This window comes from Chlorocebus sabaeus, chromosome 4, assembly GCF_047675955.1.
Source record: "Chlorocebus sabaeus isolate Y175 chromosome 4, mChlSab1.0.hap1, whole genome shotgun sequence".
In the NCBI taxonomy this organism is placed as follows: Eukaryota; Metazoa; Chordata; class Mammalia; order Primates; family Cercopithecidae; genus Chlorocebus; species Chlorocebus sabaeus.
Genome location: NC_132907.1, coordinates 12,084,477 through 12,105,818, shown reverse-complemented (window position 1 = coordinate 12,105,818; position 21,342 = coordinate 12,084,477).

The window sequence follows — 21,342 nt, the reverse complement described above, 5'->3', positions numbered from 1 at the left end:
TATTTTAGAGCTAATAAGATTAGTAAACTGGTCAACCAAATGACAAGGCACATTACAATTAATCAGTTTTCTAATTAAGGTGATAAAAATTAGATATTTTTAGGAAAAATCATTCTATTTACAGTGATGTCATACTCCAAAAATAAATTCAAATAGCCTGATGTTCTTTCCTATAATGGGCTAATGCTGTAGATATAAATACTTTCAGGGTCTAGAATTTAATTGAGTGTATAGTTCAACGAACCATAGTTGATTCAGGAATATTCTGGCAGCATCTTGCCTGGCGTAAAAGTCATTTGATTTACAAGTGAGGATGCTATGTTAATATTCAAGGAAGAAATTATAGCCTGTAAATAAAGAATAAATATAGATCAATATTTACATGGAATCATCAGAAAAATGACAAGTTCTATAACAGTACATTTTATAGATGATAAAGATTATGAAGATGTTGATGATATGCCAAATTAAATTCAGAAACATTTACTGCACTTTCACCTCGATTTCTGACAATCTACAATGACAAATGTGACATCATTGTGTATTTCAAGTATCTTCACAAATTGGAGTTGAGGATACAACTGTCAATAGGCAAACTATGGTACTTTCAATAAAATAGAATCATTTTTTATAGTTCAGAATTAGAAAAAAATAATTCTGATAGTGGGACATCATCAAATTTTCCACACTGGAAGAGAAAATGGTAGTCTTGAGCCATAAAGGTTGAAAACCGCAATGTTGCACAGTTTCTGCCTTGAGTAGATTTTAGCTTAATTAACAATAATACTCATGTATTTTCCACTCAATTGGATACTTTGTACAGTATTTGAATATTTTAATACTCTATATTTAAATGAATAGGGAGTATATGAGGCATGCCTCATACTTCTATTTTATAGATTAAAAAATAGTGCCTTGAGTTTCTGTAAAGACGTTCAAAATTATTAGGCAGTTGCAAAATCAATACCAAAAATTAGGCAAATGTTTTTTTATGTTCATCTCAGAGTTTTATCTCCTCCATCCCTGCCCTTGAATATCATAATGACATTCAGTTCAAAAATAATATTTTGAACATATACTATGATGATACAAATAACCTTCTGGAAAGCTCAAGTTATAGATCTGCTCTATTAGTAGCCTTCTTTACACTATGCAGCCTCCATATGTTTATATGAATGAATCAGGATATGAATAGTAAAGTGCAGTTGACATAGTTGATGGCTTTATTCCATGTTATTCAGCAAATCATATGTCAGGAAAAAAATATTATGCATTAGAACCTCCTGATTACTATTACATGTTATCCACCATACAAAACTTAAAGAAAAAACCCCTCAGATATGCTAGTTCTAAAGGCAGCTTTTATTAACCTCTAAAGGCAGCTTTTATTAGCAAGTGTAATGAAGTATGTAGAAGCAAAAGTATACAAAAGACATATGTAAGGAAAATGTCAGAAAACTGTAAAGAAATGGACAGGCTACAGAAGCAGGACTATTAAAAATGATAATGGTTGATGGCTCATGCCTGTAATCCCAGCACGCTGGGAGGCCACTTGAGTCCATGAGTTTGAGATCAGCCTGGGCAAAATAGTGAGATATTGTGTCTACCAAATAATAATAATAATAATAATAATAATAATAATATAATAAGGTGATGATGGTTACCAAGGACTATAGAAATCTTTGATATGCTGTCTTTTAAAATGTATATCTCCCTGAGTGTCCTTTGTTTGTGATATCATTGGGCCAGTTTAGTCATCATTTCACTTGAAGTACAGTTTTAATTGACTATTTTGTAGATTCTGTGTTGTGAGAAACAGAGACCCACAATTAAAGGAGACCACAACTAGAAATAATAATCAAATATGAGTAAATACATTGTCAGATCCTAAGGAAACTGATTCTTCTTCTTTTATAAAATTTCAACTTTTGTTTCAGTTGCAGGCAAGCATGTACAGGTTTGTTACATGGATATATAGTACTCAGGTGGTGAGCATAGTACCCAATATGGAATTTCCAGATCACATCCTCCCTCCTCTAGTAGTCTATTGTTTATTGTTCCTATGTTTATGTCCATGTGTCCTCAATGTTCAGCTCCCACTTACAAGTGAGAACATGTGGTATTAGGTTTTTTCTTCCTGCCTTAATTCACTTAGGATTATGGCCTCCAGCTTTATCTGTGTTGCTGCAAAGGATTTTATTCTTTATTGTGGCTAGGTATTATATGTACGATATTTTCTTTATCCAATCCACCATTGATGGGGACCGAGGTTGATTCCATGTCTTTGCTACTGTGAATAGCATGGTGATGAACATGAGGTCTTATTGGTATAATGAATTTTCCTCTGGGCATATACTCAGTTATGGGACTGATGGGCCAAATGGAACCTTTGATAAAAGCTCTTTGAGAAATTTTCAAACTGCTTTCCACAGAGGCTAAACTAATTTACATTTCCACCAATGGTATATAAATATATTTACTTTTCTCTGTGGCCTCATCAGCATCTGTTGCTTCTTTTACTTTAATAATGACCATTCTAATTGGTGTGAGATATTATCTCATTGTGGTTTTGATTCATTTTTTTAGATTGATGATGATTAGTATACTTTCATATGTTTGTTGTTCACTTGTGTGTCTTCTTTGCAGAAGTGTCTATTCATATCCTTTGGCCATTTTTTAAATGAGGTTATGTGGTTTTGCTTGTTGATTTGTTTAACTTCCTTATAGATTCTGGATATTAGACGTTTATCAAATGCACAGTTTGCAAGTATTTTATCCTATGCTATAAGTTGTCTGTTTAGTCTGTTAATAGTTTTTTCGTTTTTTTTTTTTTTTTTCTGTGCAGAAGCTCTTTAGTTTAATTAGGTCCCACTTGTCAATTTTTGTTGCAGTTGCAGTTGCTTTTAGAAGCTTAGTCAAAATTTCTTTGCCAAGGTCAATGTTGAGAAGGGCATTTTATAGGTTTTCTTTTAGGATTTTTATAATTTTAGGTCTTACATTTAATTTTTTATGAAAATCAATAGCATTTCAATACACCAATAACACTCAAGCTGAGAGACAAATCAAGAACACAATCCCATTTTAATAGCCACAAAGAAAATGAAATACCTAGGTTTACAGCTAATGAAGCAGGAGAAAGATCTCTACAAGGAGAACTGGAAAACACTGCTGAAAGAAATCAGAGAGGGCACAATAAATGAAAAATATACATATATACATACATACATACCATGCGCATGAATTGGAACAATCAGTATTGATTAACTTGGCCATATTTCCCAAATAAATTTACAGATTCAACGCTATTCCTATTAAACTACTGTCATTCTTCACAGAATTCGAAAAAACAAAACTATTCTAAAATTCACTTGCAAACACACAAAGTCTGGTTATTCAAAACAATCCTGAGTAAAAAGAACAAAGACAGAAGCATCACATTATCTGACTTCAGAGTATATTACAAGGCTACAGTAACCAAAATAACATGGTACTGGTACAAAAACACATACACAGACTAATGGAAAAGAATACAAAACATGGAAGTGAAGTCATACAACTATAACTACCTGATCTTCAACAAGGTTCCCAAAAACAAGCAATGGGAAAAGGATTGTCTATTAAATAAATGGCACTAGGATAACTGGCTAGCCATATGCAGAAGAATGAAATTGGATCCCTACATTTCACCATATACAAAAATTACTTGAGATGATTATTCTTAAGTAAACTTTTTCAACTTAAATGCATAGACTATATTCAGTCTATTTACCTATACTGGGCTTTTAAAGTTAATCTCTTATTTGTTATTTTTAAAGTATATTTTACATATTTCAATGTGTTGTTTCATCAAGTTTTCTGAAAAAAAATAGACATTTTTATTTTGAAGAAGTTATCACCTGGATCACATTTATATACCCAAAATAATATTAGCTATTCTTTACAAAAAATAATCATGGCACTCTTTTAAGTGAGTTAGAGAAAAATACTAATTTTATTCTAACCAAAACTCAGTGAAATAGGTATTTTTATTTCCTACTTGACAGACAAGGAATATAGGCTTAGACAGGTTAAACTGCTGTCCAAGATCCACATGTATTACTGGTAGAATTTAATTGTAGAATTTAATTAGAAGAGTACCTGCTGTATATGTAATTGCATATTAATAACTTTTCTTCAGTGTATGAAGGTATAAAAGAATGGGTGGTGCTGATCTCACATATCAGTTTCACTTTGATATTTGATTCTTTGATATACTTTGATTATTGATACTTTCCACCAAAAATGTGAGGTGGGAAAATGACGCATGCCAAAGCCCATACTTTCACTCTAATGCTACACTCTGCATATGTGTTAGTTGCAGATATATAGGTTGGTTCTTTGTAATTTTTTTCCTAACAGAGGTCCTGAAGTTCAATGTGATAAGCTTATAATTCGGTGCATAATTTTTAAAAGGTTTAGAGATATGAAGCCTAGATGAAATTCTATAATAACTATAATACAGTAAAATTAAAATGGTCATAGGTTATTTAAAAAGTCATTGTCTAATTACGAGAGTATAAATCTAGTTTTATAACTAATGACCAACAGGTGTTTGCAATTTTATATTACTTTTTAGACCTCAGAACCTTAGAAATAAATGGGATCATAGAGGACAGATATTTCAGTCTCTACTATAACAACCTTTTAAAACACTCTTGACAGATGTCTAGTTAAACTTTGTTCAGACATTTCCAGCAATAAGGAACTCACCACTTAGTAAGGTATCCTGCTCAATTTTAAAAGACCTTAGCTGCTGTTCATAACCTTTCATAAGACTCAGTCTATTATAGATTTTATAGCTATAATTATAAGTACTATAAATTAATTCTGCAGATTCAAACATAATAGCTGGCTATGGTGATTTAACCCTATTCCTGCTGGTTCAATTTATTGACTGAGATAGACAACATTTAATTTAGAACTTTAATATTTTGACTTAATGTATCTGCCATAATTCCGTCTTAAATATATAAGAGTGGCTTAATAGCTTACACTACTTTTATAAGAATTGTACAGTCACCCTTCCATTGCCTGTTTTTAGGATTCTACAGCACAGAAAATAAACCTGAGACATTTTTGATAGCAGTGTCACAAATATCAAAACATTTTGGGACACAATCAACAAATAATTATTGATTAAATTATATAGTCCTGATTATATGGAATAAGGAATGTCTATCTATCTATCTATCTATCTATCTATCTATCTATCTATCATCTGTCATCTGTATATCTATGTGTGATCTATCAATGTGATCTACCATCTGTCTATCTATCTATCTGTGATCTATTAATGTGATCTATCATCTATCTATCTATGTATGGTCTATCAATGTGATCTATTTATCTATCTGTGATCTATCAATGCGATCTATCTGTCTATCTATCTGTGTATCTATCACGAATACAAGGTATAGGTCTGGAGGGTCATGCAAGTTATAGAATGGTGTGGCATTATGATAATTTAAAAGTACTTTTATTGTGGTAAATGATACATAATATTAAACTTACCATTTCGGCTATTTATAAGTTGAATTGGCACAATTTATTGGATAAGTACAATTTAATAACATTAAGTAAATACATAATATTATGTAACCATTGCCACATTAAAAATGTTTAAGAAAGGTTGAAAAAAACACATTATAGGTATTTTCTCATTACTGGAAGAGTTAAATAGTAGCAGAAAGATGTAGCTGAGCATGAAATGTGGTATTAATGAGAAATATGTGAAAAAGTTGAAAATATGTGAAAGTATGTGAAAAATTTGAAACATGAACAATAGTCTGAAAATTCTTACTTCAAGGAGAAAAATATGTAGAAATTTCTCCTTATTTTAAAAGAGCAAGTTCTCAAATGAAAAGGCTTTTAGGATAACAAGGTGAATGAAGAAAGATATCTAGAACAATTATAATCAAACTTCAGGACCCCCCAAAGGACAAATACACAAGAATCCTCAGAACATAAGGTTCACAATGGTTGGCATTTTCTTTTTAATATTTAATTATCTTTCTTTAACTCTTAGAATAATACTTTCTTTATATGTAAGGACCTATTAGTGATATTTGTGTAATGAATGAATAAATAATAAGTGTCAAATCTCACATATTAGTTAGATTTTGATATTTTATGTTTTATATATTTTGTTTATTCTTTTTCTTGAGGACATGGGTTGGAGGGTGGGCAGGGAGGCATAACAGGAGCTTTGAACAAGAACAGAGAAAATCTATAAATTGAGCATTCCAGTAACTTTTATGTATTGCCTTAGTAAATAAACAAAACACTATTTTAAAATTGAATGTCGTTACAGTGTAGCAGGCTAACGAGACTGGATGAGGCAACAAACACACCTTTTACAGTCAGACCATCTCATTATTCAAATCCAGTTGATTCAACATTAAGGGCACTCTAAATTTTAAAGGGATAATTTTGAAGTGCAAGTGGAAGTATCGGTACCTGAATTCTGGTATTGGTTTTGCAACTGCTTAATGATTTCAAACAAACTTTACAACAATGTTGTGTTTCTGCCTGAAGATATTCTTCAACCGTTGAAGTATTCTCACTAGTAAATGGAGTAAGTCAAGAGGCAGAGATGTTAAGGCTGTAGAAGCAACCCTCAGCCAAATAAGTACACAAATTGATCTATAAATACTCCAGCATTTTCACCTCTTGTTGGAAAAAAATTAGAGGCATATTCTACAGTTGCTTACAGGGTTCCCAGTGAAATTGAACCTCAGTTGGCCACTGTATTTAACTCACACATGAGTGTATGCTTTACTGATTTTTTCTCCCTTTTTAACTTCATTTTCCTGCTCCATTACCAGGATTTGTAGAGTCATCTTTCAAATAAACTATTTGTGCTCACATCCTTTCTTAGACTTAGACTTTGGTGAAATCCAAAGTAAAACACAATTTAATATTGTACTAAGAAAAGAAGCTCTAAATTCAAACAAAAATCTAAATTTCTCTGAAAAACCTAGCAAGAGAGTACATATATATATATTTGCATATATATATTTGTATATATATTTTGTATATATTTTTGTGTATATATTCTTGTGTATATATGTATATATATTTGTATATGTGTATATATGTGTCTATATATTTTTGTGTATATATATTTGTGTATATATGTGTGTGTGTGTATACATATACACACACACACATATACACAAATATATATATACACACACACATATATATATCCTAAAAGGTAATTATTGGGAAGCAGTTTTCAGCTTTAATATGTAAAAAAGCTTGGGAATCGCCACTCCACCCCTATCCTTACAACAAGTGAAAAAAGCTGAACAAATAGAAAATAACACTTCTCTTGGATAGATTAGAAAAGTGAAGTCACAGTGCAAAATGCCATGCGCAAATCTTGAGAGACAGGTGAGTATGGAGAATCGCAGAAGAAGTCAGCTTAAATGGAGCAGAAACCATTAGAGCCATGAGGTGCGAGGAATACTACAGTGGTAGTTCTAACAAATTGCTGGTGGCTGAATATGGACTAGTGTGAGTGTGAAAAACTCTTGGGGCCCACTCTTAGGGGAACCCACACTTTTGTGGGTTTTACCTCTACAACGTTTTATGTTTTCTTGTTGAAGATCAGAGAACAATACCTATATAACTCCAGCATGCTGGAGAAAATATTGAATATTTTGAAACACACCTAAGGCATTCTTCATAGCAAAGACCTACTCTCCAGTTAAAAAGGAATTTTCTTATACCTAAGAGGGAGAGCATTTGTGCAGTGTCAACCACCTCTGACTTTCTTGTTTTACCTAAGAACAGAACACAGCTAAGAAACAATCATAAAGCCACAGTCCAGAAACACAGGAACACCAAGAGACTGTTTATCATAAGATTAAGGAATGCATACCTTTCTCTACACCTTATCTCCATATCTCCATTTCTTCAATAAAATAATAGAAGATCACAGCTGAAGAAGTCACAAGGCACAAAGTCTATTTAAGAGGAAGTTTCTTAAGGAAATCCGAAGTAGTAGGGCAGACAAAAACACTAGTAATATTTGAAGTTTCTGGTGTCTAAGATACAGCAAATATAAAACACAACCCAACTTCTACCTGGATTAACATAAATTCTTATAGTAAAGATCTGTTTTCCTCAGTTCTTATTATCTGAAATAAAATGTTTCATTCTTGGCATAAAATGTAAAGGCATTCCACAAAGCAGGAAAAATTACTCTGAAGCGACAAAGCATGTATCAGTAACATATAGGTATAAAATTATTGACATAGATAATTTAAAATAATTACAATCAATATGGTAAAGCCACTAGTGGAAAAGAGACAAAATCCAAGAATACCTGGGTGATGTAAGCAGAGAGATGTAAACTCTAACAAAGAAGCAAAGGAAATAGTACAAATAAAAATCACTGTCATAAAAATAATGCCTTTTAGCTCTGTAGTAGAATGGACACAGCTAAGGAAAGAATGAGAAACCTTGGAGGCATTTCAGTAGCAACTCCATAAACTGAAATGCCAAAAGAAAAAAGAAGAAAAGAAAAAAACAGAACAAATTATTCAAGAACTGAGAGACAATGATAAAAGGTGTAGCGTACACACCATTGGAATCCTTGAAGGAGAAAAAGAGAATGGGGCAGAAGAAACAGTTGAAGTAATAATTGTTGAGAATTTTTCAAAATTAATGATAAACTCCAAACCATTGATCCATGAACCCCATTTATCAAAAAAGGATAAATACCAAAAAATATACACCTAGCCATAAAATATTCAAACTGAAGAAAACCTAAGATGTGATAGAGTCTTAGAAGAACCAAAGGGGAAAAGTCTTTTGTGTAGGGCAAAAAGTATAATTACATTAGACTTCTTGTCAGAAACTATACAACCAAAACAGCATAAAGTAAATATTTAAAATGTGAAAGAAAAAATTCATTAACTTAAAATATAATATCCCACAAAATTCTTCTTCAAAAACTAAGAAATAAAAACTTTCTCAGAAACAAAACCTTAAGGAATTTATAACCAGCAAAACTGCCTTGTGAAAAATGTTATATTTTTTAGGGATAAAGAAAGGATACGAGTCAGAAACTTGAAGCTACATATTGAGGAGCATTAGAGAATAAATAAATGAAACCACAATAAAGTATTTTATTTTTGTGTTTTTAATAGATCTAAAAGATAACTGTTTTTGATTAATTATAGTAACAACATATTGAATAAGTGAAATGAATGACAGTAATATTATAAGACCTGAGAAGGAAAATTGAGAATACGCTTTTACGAGATGCACGTGAAACAATATAGTGTTTTTTAAAGATGAACTTAAAACTATTTTTAAGTGTGTATTTCAAACTCTAGGAAGTATTGTTTTAAAAGAAGTATAATCGATATACTAAAACAGGAGAGAAAATGGAATTTTATAGAACTCTCAATTAAGATCAGAAAAGACAGAAAAAGTAAAAAGAAAAAAAGAACAATTTTAATAAATAGAAAATTGTTAAAAACATGGTAGATATAATATTTATTTATTTACTTATTTCAATAATTTTTAGGGTACAGGTGGTTTTTGGTTACATAAATAAGTTCCTTAGTGGGGATTTCTGAGATTTTGGTGTACCTGTTTCCCAAGTAGTATACACTGTGCCAGATATGTAGTCTTTTATCCCTTGCCCCTCCCCATGAGTCCTCGAGTCCCCAAGTCCCTTATATCATTCTTATGCCTTTGCATCCTCATAGCTTAGCTCCCACTTATAAGGGAGAAGATACAATATTTGGGTTTCCATTCCTAAGTTATTTCACTTAGAATAATTGCCACCATCTCCATCCAAGTTGCTGCAAAGGCCATTATTTCATTCTGTTTTATGGCTGATAGTCTTCTATGGTGTGTGTGTGTGTATATATATACTGTGTGTGTATGTATATGTGTGTGTGTGTATATATATACACACACACACACATACATTTTCTTTATTGGTTGGTTGATAGGCATTTAGGTCAGTTCTGTATTTTTGCAGCTGCAAATTGTGCTGCCAAAAACATGCGTGTGAATGTATCTTTTTTCATATAATAGCTTCTTTTCCTGGGTGTAGATAGCTAGTAGTGGAAGTGGAATTGCTGGATGGAATGGTAGGTCTACTTTTAGTTCTTTAAGGAATCTTCATACTGGTTTTCATAGTGGTTGTACTACTTTACATTTCCATCAGCAGTGTAAAAGTGTACATCCATGCCAACATCTATTATTTTTTTGACTTCTTAATTCTGTCCATTTTGCAGGTGTAAGGTGATATCACATTGTGATTTTAATTTGCCTTTCCCTGATAATTAGCGAGGTTGAGTGTTTTTTTCATATTTGTTGGCTGTTTGTATATCTTCTTTTGAAAATTTTCTGTTCATGTCCTTTGCTTACTTTTTGACAGGATTTTTTTTTCTTGCTGGTTTGTTTAAGTTACTTGTAGATTCTGGATATTAATTATTTGTTGTATGCATAGTTTTCAGATATCTTCTCCCACTCTCTGGGGTGTCTGTTTAATTTGTTGATTATTTCTTTTGCTATGCAGCAGCCTTTTCATTTAATTAGATTCCATTTATTTAGTTTTGTTTTTGTTGCATTTGCTTTTGGGTTCTTAGTCATGAATTCTTTGCCTAAGCCAACATCTAGAAGAGTTTTTTTCTGATGGTACCATCTATAATTTTTATGGTTTCAAGTTCTAGATTTAAGTATTTGTTCTATCTTGAGTGAATTGTTGTACAAGGTGAGAAGTGAGGATCCAGCATCCTTTTATGAGAAAAACCCTCGGCAAAATTGGCACAGGAGAGAGATCTCTCAAAGTAATAAAGCCATCTTGACAAACCCATAGCCAACATCATATGAAATAAGAAAATGTTGAAAGCATCCCCTCTGAGAACTGGCACAAGACAAGGATGTCCATTTCGCCACTTCTACTCAACAGAGTACTGGAATTCCTAGCCAGAGCAATCATACAACAGAAAGAAATAAAGGGCATCAAAACTGGAAAAGAATAAGTCAAACTGTTGCTATTCACCTATGATATGATCATATACCTAGGACACCGTAAAGACTTATCCAAAAAGATCCTAAATCTGATAAATGAATTCAGTAAAGTCTCAGGATACAAAATCAGTGTACAACAATATACAGAAATCAGTAGCACTACTATAACCAAAAACAACCAAGTTGATAATTAAATCAAGAACTCAATCTCTTTTACAGCAGCTGGAAAAAAAAAAAAAAACTTAGAAATATACTTTAAAGGAGTGAAAGACACATCTATGTATATGTTCTTACATGTTGGGAACTGGAGTAAAGGTCACTCTTGCTATGCAAAGAAATTGGCAGCATTGTGCCACTGCCCTAGAGGTCTGTGGAACTTTGAACTTGAGAGAGATGAATTAGGGTATCTGGTAGAAAGAATTTCTAAGCAGCAAAGCGTTCAAGAGTAAGCAGGGCATAAAAGCTTGGAAAATTTCAGCCCATTGATGTGACAGAATAGAAAACCCTATTTTCTGGGGAGAAATTCAAGCTGGCTGCAGAAATTTGCATAAGTAACGAGAAGCCAAATGTTAATCACCACGAAAATGGGGAAACATCTCCAGGGCATGTCAGAGACCTCTGCAGCAGCCCTCCCATCAGAGACCCAGAGGCCCAGGAGGGAAAAAATGGTTATCTGGGCTAGGTCCAAGGCCTCCCTGCTGTGTGCAGCCTTGCGACATAGTGCCCTTCATTCAAGCTACTCCATCCGTAGCTTCAGAGGGTGCAAGCCCCAAGCCTTGGCAGCTTCCATGTGGTGGGTACAAAGAAGACAAGAATTGAGGTTTGGGAACCTCCTCCTAGATTTCAGATGATGTATGAAAATGCCCTAAATGGCCAGGCAGAATTCTATTGTGGGGTGGAGCCCTCATAGAGAACCTCTGCTAGGGCACTGCAGAAGGGAAATGTGGGGTCAGAACACCCACACAGTCCCCACTGCGGTACTGCCTAGTGGAGCTGCGGGAAGACGGCCACCCTCCTCCAGACCCTAGAATGGTAGATCTACTGACAGCTTGCACTGTGTTCCTAGAAAAGCTGCAGAAACTCTACCAAGGAGGGGGTCTATGTCCTGCAAAGCAGGGGCATAGTTGCCCATGTCTTGGGAGCCCACCTCTTGCATCAGAGTGATCTGGATGTGAGAAATGGGGTCAAAGAAGATAATTTTAGAGCTTCAAGAACTGACTGCCCTGCTGGATTTCAGACTTGCATCAGACCTGTGACCTCTTTGCTTTGGCCAATTTCTCCCATTTGAAATGAGTATATTTATCCAATGCCTATACCCCCATTGTATCTAGGAATTCAGTAACTTGCTTTTAATTTTACAGGCTCATAGGCAGAAGAAACTTGCCTTGTCTCAGATTAGACTTTGGACTGAGGACATTTGATTCGATGCTGAAATGAGTTAAGACTTTAGGGGACTGTTGGAAGGACATGATTGTGTTTCAAAATGTGAGGACATGAGATTTTGGAGGGGCCAGGGGAAGAATGATATTGTTTGACTTGGTCCCCATCCAAATATCATCTTGAATTGTGATGCCCATGTGTTGTGGGAGGGACTTGGTGGGAGGTAATTTAATCATGAAGGTGGATTTTTCCCATGCTCTTCTTGTGATAGTGAATAAGTCTCAGGAGATCTGATAGTTTTATAATGGTCAGTTCCCCTGCAAAAGCTCTTTTACCTGCCACCATGTAAGACATGCCTTTGCTTCTCCTTTTCCTCCTGCCATGATTGTGAGGCCTCCCCAGCCATGTGGAACTGTGAGTCAATTAAACCTCTTCCCTTTATAAATTACCCAGTCTTGGGTATGTACTTATTAACAGTGTGAGAACAGACGATTACAACAGACAACCTACCAAATGGGAGAAATAGTCACAAACTAAGCATCCAACAAAGAACTAATATCCACAATTTGTAAAGAACTTAAGTCAACAGGCAAAAAACCAATAACCTCATTAAAAAATGGCCAAAGAACATAAACAGACACTGTTGAAGAGAAGAAATACAAACAGCCATCAAATATATAAAAATATACTAATCATCTCTAATCATCAGAGAAATGCAAATCAAAATAATAATGAGACACAATCTCATACCAGTCAGAATGGCTTTTGGTTAAAAAGTCAAAAAATAACAGCCACTGGTGGGTCTGTGGAGAAAAGGGAATTCTTGTACACTGTTGTGGGGAATGTGAATTAGTTCAGTCATTGTAGAAAACAGTTTGCAGATTTCTTAAAGAACTAAGAGTTGAACTACCACGTGACCCAGCAATCCCATTACTGGATATACACCCAAAGGAAAATACATTGCTCCACCAAAAAGATACGTGCACCCATATATATTCATTGCAACACTAGTCACAATAGCAAAGACATGGAACCAAATCAAGTGCCCATCAACAGTGGATTGGATAAACAAAATGTGGTACCTACACAACATGTAATACTACACAGCCATAAAGAAGAAGAAAACTATGTTATTTGTAGCAACATGGGTGCAGCCGGAGACCATTATACTAAGTGAACTAAAGCAGAAACAGAAGACCAAATACCATCTGTTCTCACTTATAAGTGGGAACTAACCATTGGCTATACATGGTTGTAAGGATGGGGACAACTGACACTGGGAAATACAAGAGGAGAGACTGAGAAACTACTTATTGGGTATGATGCTCACTTCCTGGGTGGCAGGTTCAATCACACTCCAAACCTGAGCATCACATGATATGTCTTTGTAACAAACCTGCATATGTACCCCTGGAATATAAAAAAAAGTTGAAATTTAAAAAGAAAGGAATGAAAAATAAGGGGAACAGAGGTAATAAAAAATAATGAGTGCCCTTATAGGAAATTAAAATCTGATTTAAAAAACTGTATTAATTAAAAATCATGACAATAGAGTAAACTTTTATTAAACTTCTTTTTTAAGTGTCATTTGGATCAGTGAATGAAGAGTTATTAAATATTACTTCTAAAAAATCAACTATATATTTGAAATATGTTGTTATAATTTGAACTTACATGTAACATAAAATAATTTCCAGATGGACAAAACAGTTAACTGTAATCAAATAAAAATCAAATAACTCAAAGACAAATACTTGGTAAAATCTCACAGTGGAAAAATATTTAATAAATTAGAAAGTTTGAAAATATCTGCCCAATAATTCTCACCTACATAAATTAAAAAAAAAAAAACAAATACTTCTGAGTGAAGATATTTATAAAATCTTAGAAGAAAATAATTGAAAGTAATGTAAATCTCTAATAATGAAGAAAAGGCTAAATATATAGTACATTAATATGGTAGAATTGACTCAAATGTTATGTAACCATTAAAATGTATTTTGAAAAATGTTAAGTGAACAAAAGCATCTTCCTTATAAAATTATAAATGAATTAAAAAAATTAAATCCAATTATTCTATGAGCTCTCCATTTTTGTAAACAAAATAATACAAGTATGTTTGGTAAAATATTGATATAGCTATATAAATTACTTATTTGTCTTTATTTTATTCTGCAATAAACATTTATTATTAATACACTCCTATTATGAAGTAACAGTTATATTTTAAATTTAAAATAAACAATAATACTTTAATTTATCAGTTTCAAATCCCCTTCACATCTGTGGGTTTCACATCCATGTGTTTAGCCAACCACAGATAAAAAATATTTAGAAAAAAATTGTGTTCATACTTAATATGTATAGACTTTTTTCCCTTGCCATTATTACTTAAACAATATAGGATAACAAATATTTACATAGCATTTTCATTTTACTAGGTATTATAAGTAGTCTAGGGATGATTAAAAGTGCATGAAAGTATGTGCATAGTTTATATGTATATATTACATTATTTTATGTTAGAGACTTGAGCATCCATGACTTTTGGTATCTCTGGGAGCTTCTGGAACTGATTCCCACAGATACTGAGGGATGACTGTACTACAATCCTATCTACCTCTATCTAGTGCATTAACACGTTTCTCTCTGGTAGCACCCTCAGTACAATCTACCTTATAACATTTTAATGTTAATGTTTTACTTCCATTAAATGATAAGCTCATTATAGTACTAGATATGTCATCTGAAGTTATGTCAATTTAAACACTTCTTTATAAAGTCCCAACATTCTATAGAAAGATTGGATAAGTCTGGCAGAACAATTTCACTATACACCCAATGTTTCACTCTGTATTACAGTAGAGGGCAATTTGTACCCTTCCCTAAGTCTTGGAATCTCTGGACAAAAGTTACTTATGAACTAAATCCCATGGGCTCCAGATCAGTCTCCAACTATTGATACTCATTGAGAACCTGGATACTGACATTTACTCTCAATAATGAAGAGTCATTAATGAAAAATAAATATAGAAATGTATTCAAATGTTAAACAAAGTTGAAATACATATAAGATTTGACAGATAGTTCATATCCTTAATATACTATTGCTTTACTATAGGAGAAACAATAATCCTGGAACACAAAGTATTGTTGATATGAAATGTAATATATGTTGGGATATTAAAGTCAAGACAGCAATATTAGTAGAGAAGATAGATCAAAATAAAAATCAATAACATAGCACATAGGTAATAAATATAAAAATATGCCTAATTTAGGTTATTTTAAAAATCGTGTACTTGCAGATAAGAAAGAGTGAAGTATGATAACATGAAAATATATTCTATGCTTAAGAAGTGCTCAAATCAAACATGTAAGAAGAGTCTCCAAATATTTTCTAATTCCAATATGAGAAGGCTTTCATGGAATCTAATTTGGAAAAGATTGAGAAAGTTAATTATTTAATTTTAAATAAAAAGAATATGTAACGGAACCAAAATATCATAGAGCAAAGAAAGGGGGTCAGAAAAATAGGATAAACTTTAGATATTTAAGTTTTTTTCATGAGTCACTTAAAAATTGGTATCTAGATTATTATTATTATTATTAATTATTATTATTATTATTTTTTAACCCCAAAGTTTTCCCCACAAGCTATTAAGTTATCTTTGTTTGCTTAATAGTCTGAGGCAAAGATAAATTTTCAAAGATTCTGTTTCTTCTTCTATAATAATCTTTCTCAGTCTTCATACATTGAGATTTTGGCCTGGACATTTTTTGCTTTGGGAAGTTGTCCCATTCTTTATTTATCAGCATCTTGGGTCTGTACCCACTAGATGCCCCTTTCCCCTACCCCATTGCTGTGACAACCAAAAATGTCCAGATTTACCTTGGGGGGCAAAATCATCCCTGTTGAAAACTGCTAGTGGTTAATATTAATAGCACCTATACTATAGATTTACTGCAAAAAATAAACAAGATTAAACTATTACCTGGGTCATGGGCTTGATGTGAGAATTCATTGTAGTGAAGTTCCTAACAAATAGTAAATGATCAAGAAATGTTAGTTATTTTTATTTGACTTAGGCCCTATTTTATGCCATAAAACAGTAATACCCAAGTTCCCTTCCAGTTCTTAAATTCTATGATTCTTTCAGGTTATATAAATATCCAATTCCCTATAAAATCAATTGAAACTTTTTCAGCAATGATCACTGAAGTAAAATAAATGCATACCATAATTTTTAAATTGTCCTGTAGACATAAATAGGAAAATGAAAATAGATGTATTTTATATATAATGTAAAGTATCTTATGGGAAAGAAAGAATATGTATCTATATTATTTACAATTTTTATAATACTATTTATTATAATTAAAGGCTACATAAAACTATTAATAGTATTTATTTTTATACAGAGTAAGAAACTTTGAGGCACTTTTACCCTTTTCTATTCCATTTTATTTTTTATTGCATATATCTATATCTAGATATATAGATATAGATATATTTAGATGTCACTTAAAACTTTCTTATGGGGGCTTGCCAGAGATTCTATTTAACATCCTCATTTATGATGAGCTCTCTTAATTCTGCAAGTTCACAAGAACAAAAGCCCTTGCTTGTGCTGAAAGCCATTAAACATTGGACAAATGGATTGATGCAGCATTCCCAAGTGTGGTGTTTATACAGTGCCCAAAATCCAAAGAACTATAACAAACACTGTGATGCTTTTATATGTCAGCTGGTACAAAATGCAATAATTTACCATTTTGTCCTCTGCCATGGAAGGTATCCTGAATTACTGAAGACAACTGCAACGCTAAAATATTTACCAGTGAAAGACCCATGAGATTGCAGGTTTTATATTTCAGATTCTGTTTTATTGTTTACATTCCTGTACAAGAGTATCAGAAAATGACATTTCTTGCTCGCTAGGGCTGATTAATCTGATATCATCAATATAATGATCAATATTTTGGTCTTTGTATTTTAAGATTATTAAGGTTACTTCAGGTCATATTATAACAAAATACAATTGTACCCCTGGGCAAGACAGCAAATGTGTTCTGTGGTCTATTCCTGGTGAATGAAAATACCTTTTATCTGTTTTCGTGAAGGAGATAGAAAGTGATATTTGTCAGATCATAGACGGAAAACCAAGAGTAGAAGCTGAGTTGAGTTGTTAAAATAAAGATACTATATACTATACTACATAATATAAATACACAGCAGATGAGTCAGGAATTATCAGTTGCTTAGATTTACATGATTCCCCCATCATCACCCAGATTCAAATTTTTGCATGGGTCATTCCAGTAAATTAAATGAGGATGTGATAGGGACTTCGACTCCTGCACCCTTTTTATTTTTGAGAATGTTGTTATCGCTGCCATCTTATTTGTTGCTGATTTTCTGTTTTCATTACTGGGTAGACAGCTTTTATTAGAGAATGTGATGGTTAATTTTATGTTAACCATTTATGTTTTATTTTACCATTTCCAATCCCATTTTAAGTTTTATTACTTATGTATGTAAATTTTCATTGACTGGCTTATGTGATACCCAGAAAACTGTGAGATTGATTTGGGAGGAACTTAGCATTTGAATCAGTAAACTGAGTCAAGATCATCTGCCCTTTCCAGTGTGGGCAGGCATCATGCAGTCTTTGAAGGCTGGAATAGAACAAAATGGCAGAGGAAGGGCAAATTTGCTTTCTCTTCTATAACAGCAATATCAATCTTCTCTTCCCCTGAGGAGCTCCCGGTTTTTGAGCCTTTGGATGCCAGTACTTTACACCATTGACTCTCCTGGTTCTCAGTCTTCAGACTCATTGAATTACACCACTGGCTTTACTGGTTCTCCAGAGTGCAGATGACATATCAGGGGCCTTCTTGCATCCCATAATTGTGTGAGCCAATTCTCACAATAAATTTTCTTTATTTCTCTCTCTCTCTCTCTCTCTCTCTCTCTCTCTCTCTCTTATTCCTCTGTGTGTGTGTGTGTGTGTGTCTGTGTGTGTGTTTATGTGTGTATGCATCCTATTGATTCTGTTTCTTTGAACAGCGCTGCCTAATACAGGAACTTTTGCTTGGTCTTCCCTACCATAATTGATCTTATTCCACATTTCAGCAAACCAATGCAATATCTGTAACTTGCTATGTACATCCATTTTAATCATGTCCTTGATGATCAGGGCAATGAAGACAGGGTAGTTTAATGAACCCATTAGACTAATGTAAGAGAAAGGTGGTCCAGAAAGCCATTTATCAGCTGATCCCTGAAAATTCCAATTATCATAGGTATCTTAATGGCATTTTTGTGTACCCTGGTATCAGTGTCATCTCAGCCCTGGTATTTAAACGTTCTTGAAAGATCTGGTGCAAATATCCCTAATTATAATAGCTTTAGGACATGTTTGGAGGTGGTTTTGGAAAGTAATTATATATATAGGCCTGCTACAATGATTCAGGGTTTTTCCTTAAAAGGACCTGATCATGGATTCTAGTTCCAATAAATGATTCAATGGTGAAAACTAGGTGAGGGTAAATGATATTCTAATTTGTAACTGACATTAGCCTTTTCCTTGCTGATTTTTCATTGTATGCATTATTACTATTAACATATGTCTATATGACTCCAATCCTCCTGGTTGCCAATACAGGTTTGGTGTCCATACTGATAATTTCATCCACCTGTTCTCTGACAGTTAGGTACTGAATCCTGATCTCCATAGTTCTTCAATTCTATTATTCCCATTTACACAAAGAAGCCCTGTTCAATGGTTGTGTCTTCAACCATTAACCCTGCCCTGCAGAGGACAGACACTACTGAAATTCTCAGTGATAGTATTTTCCCAATCACTAAGGCATTTCCTATCACTATTGTAAAGGGCGTCTTTTCTCCTTCCTGTGGAACATAGTCAACTTGTATGTCCACTAATCTTACATACCAGCCTGGCCCATTCTTTTCCGAGCTTTTTTACTCTTTCTTCAAAATGTTTTCAAGATAGTTTAGCATCCTCATTTTATTTATTGTAGGTCAACATCATTGCCTAAATTCAGTGAACCATTATACTAGAGTATACGGCTAACTTCAGGCATCTCTGTTAGCAAATCAAAAGAGAATGCTCACATGATAATAAACAACTAATATGTTTGACTCTTTCCTTTGTCTTGCAATGTCAAGCTCCACCACTTTATATGTCCTCCAAGTTTCTGATGTTATTTGTTTGGTAGGTTCTGCCATGTTTCAAGTAAATAATTCCTTTCATACAATGGCAAAGAGAGTATTTCTTCACTTGACTCATGATAGTAGATATTGAAGGGAAGTCAGAACTGATCCTGAGGAGAACAAGGAACATTAAAAAAGACATCTATCTCAGGTTATGCCTTTACTTATTAATCAGCAATGGGAAGCTACACTTCTCTACCAAAAGCAAAGGTACTTACTGCTGCCAACCCAGGTGCTTCAGGGGAATCTGCTGATTTAAGAATTTCAGATATATCCACATAAATGTCTATACCAGGATTAAGAGTCTCACTGCTTCTGTGTCTATGATATTTTAAAGCCAGCTTCCTAGAACAGTAACTTGTTCATTAAAGCATCTTTCTTTGGCTTTCTCTAATTCTCTCTTTCACTTTCTTTCTTAATTTCTTGTTTCCCTTTCTTACATTACTATGATAAAGGGAGATTCTTAAGGGATAATCATTCTCATGATTAGTAGGTCTAATTTTCTGTGCAGGTTTCTTTCCAGCTGCAAGAGACAGGGTGTCATTAAATGTCATCATGTAAACTTTCTGTTGGTCACAATGTCTCTATTCTAAGACAATAGTTAGCTGAGATAAGTCTATCAGGTTTTTTTAATGCTCCTTTGGCAGTTAATGAGACAAGTGACGCAAGTCCTACAGTTACCATTGCCTTTATATCTTTCAATTGCTAGAGCTGTTGCAAAAACAAGTGCTATGCCCTTCTACTCATATTATAGCCTAAAGCACCATTAGTAATTGGAATACTGAAGGAAGCCAGAAAAACTATATCAGTTAGGCTTCTCTAGAGAAACAGAACACACACACATGCACACACACATGCATGCACGCACATAGGATTGGTAATATATATGATTATATATGTGTATATATAATACATACAATCATATATATGATTATGTATTATATATAATTATATATGATTACATATAATATATATAATTTATACAATATATATTATACATATATAATAATATATATTATCACACCATCAACTCTTTTGCTTCTCCAGCTTGCCAACTCCAGATCTTGGGACTTGTTGTTTGATAGATGTATGTCAAACAACAAGGGTCTTAACTGGGCAGATCCACTTATACATGGATTATTTTTCAAGCAAACATGGATCAAAGATATAGTATTTGCAGGATGAGAAACCCTCACATAAGCGATGCCAATTTTTTACATCTGTGAGCTCTGTAGGTTCAACTGCGGAACTTGAGTGTGCATGGATTTTGGTATCCATGAGGGTCCTAGTACCAATCCCCAACATATATCAAGGGATAACTATACATATAGAAAGAGATTCGTTATAAGAAATTGGCTTATGTGATTACACAGGCTGAGAAGTCCGAAGATCTGAAGTTTGCAAGCTGGAGAACCAGGATTGCTGATGGTATTATTCCAGCCTGAGTCTGCAGCAAGAAAACCAACAGTGTCAGTGGTAGAACTTCCCCTCTCATTCCAAGTCCAAAGGCAGAAGAAGACTGCTTTCCCAGCTCAAAGACATTAATGCTGAAAGAGAGAATTCCCTCTCATTCAGTATTTTTGTCCTGTTCAGGTCTTCAAGGTATTGGATGAGGCCCACCCACATAGGCGAGTACAATCTGTTTTACTCTGTCTACTGATTTAAAGGTTAATGTCATTTAGAAA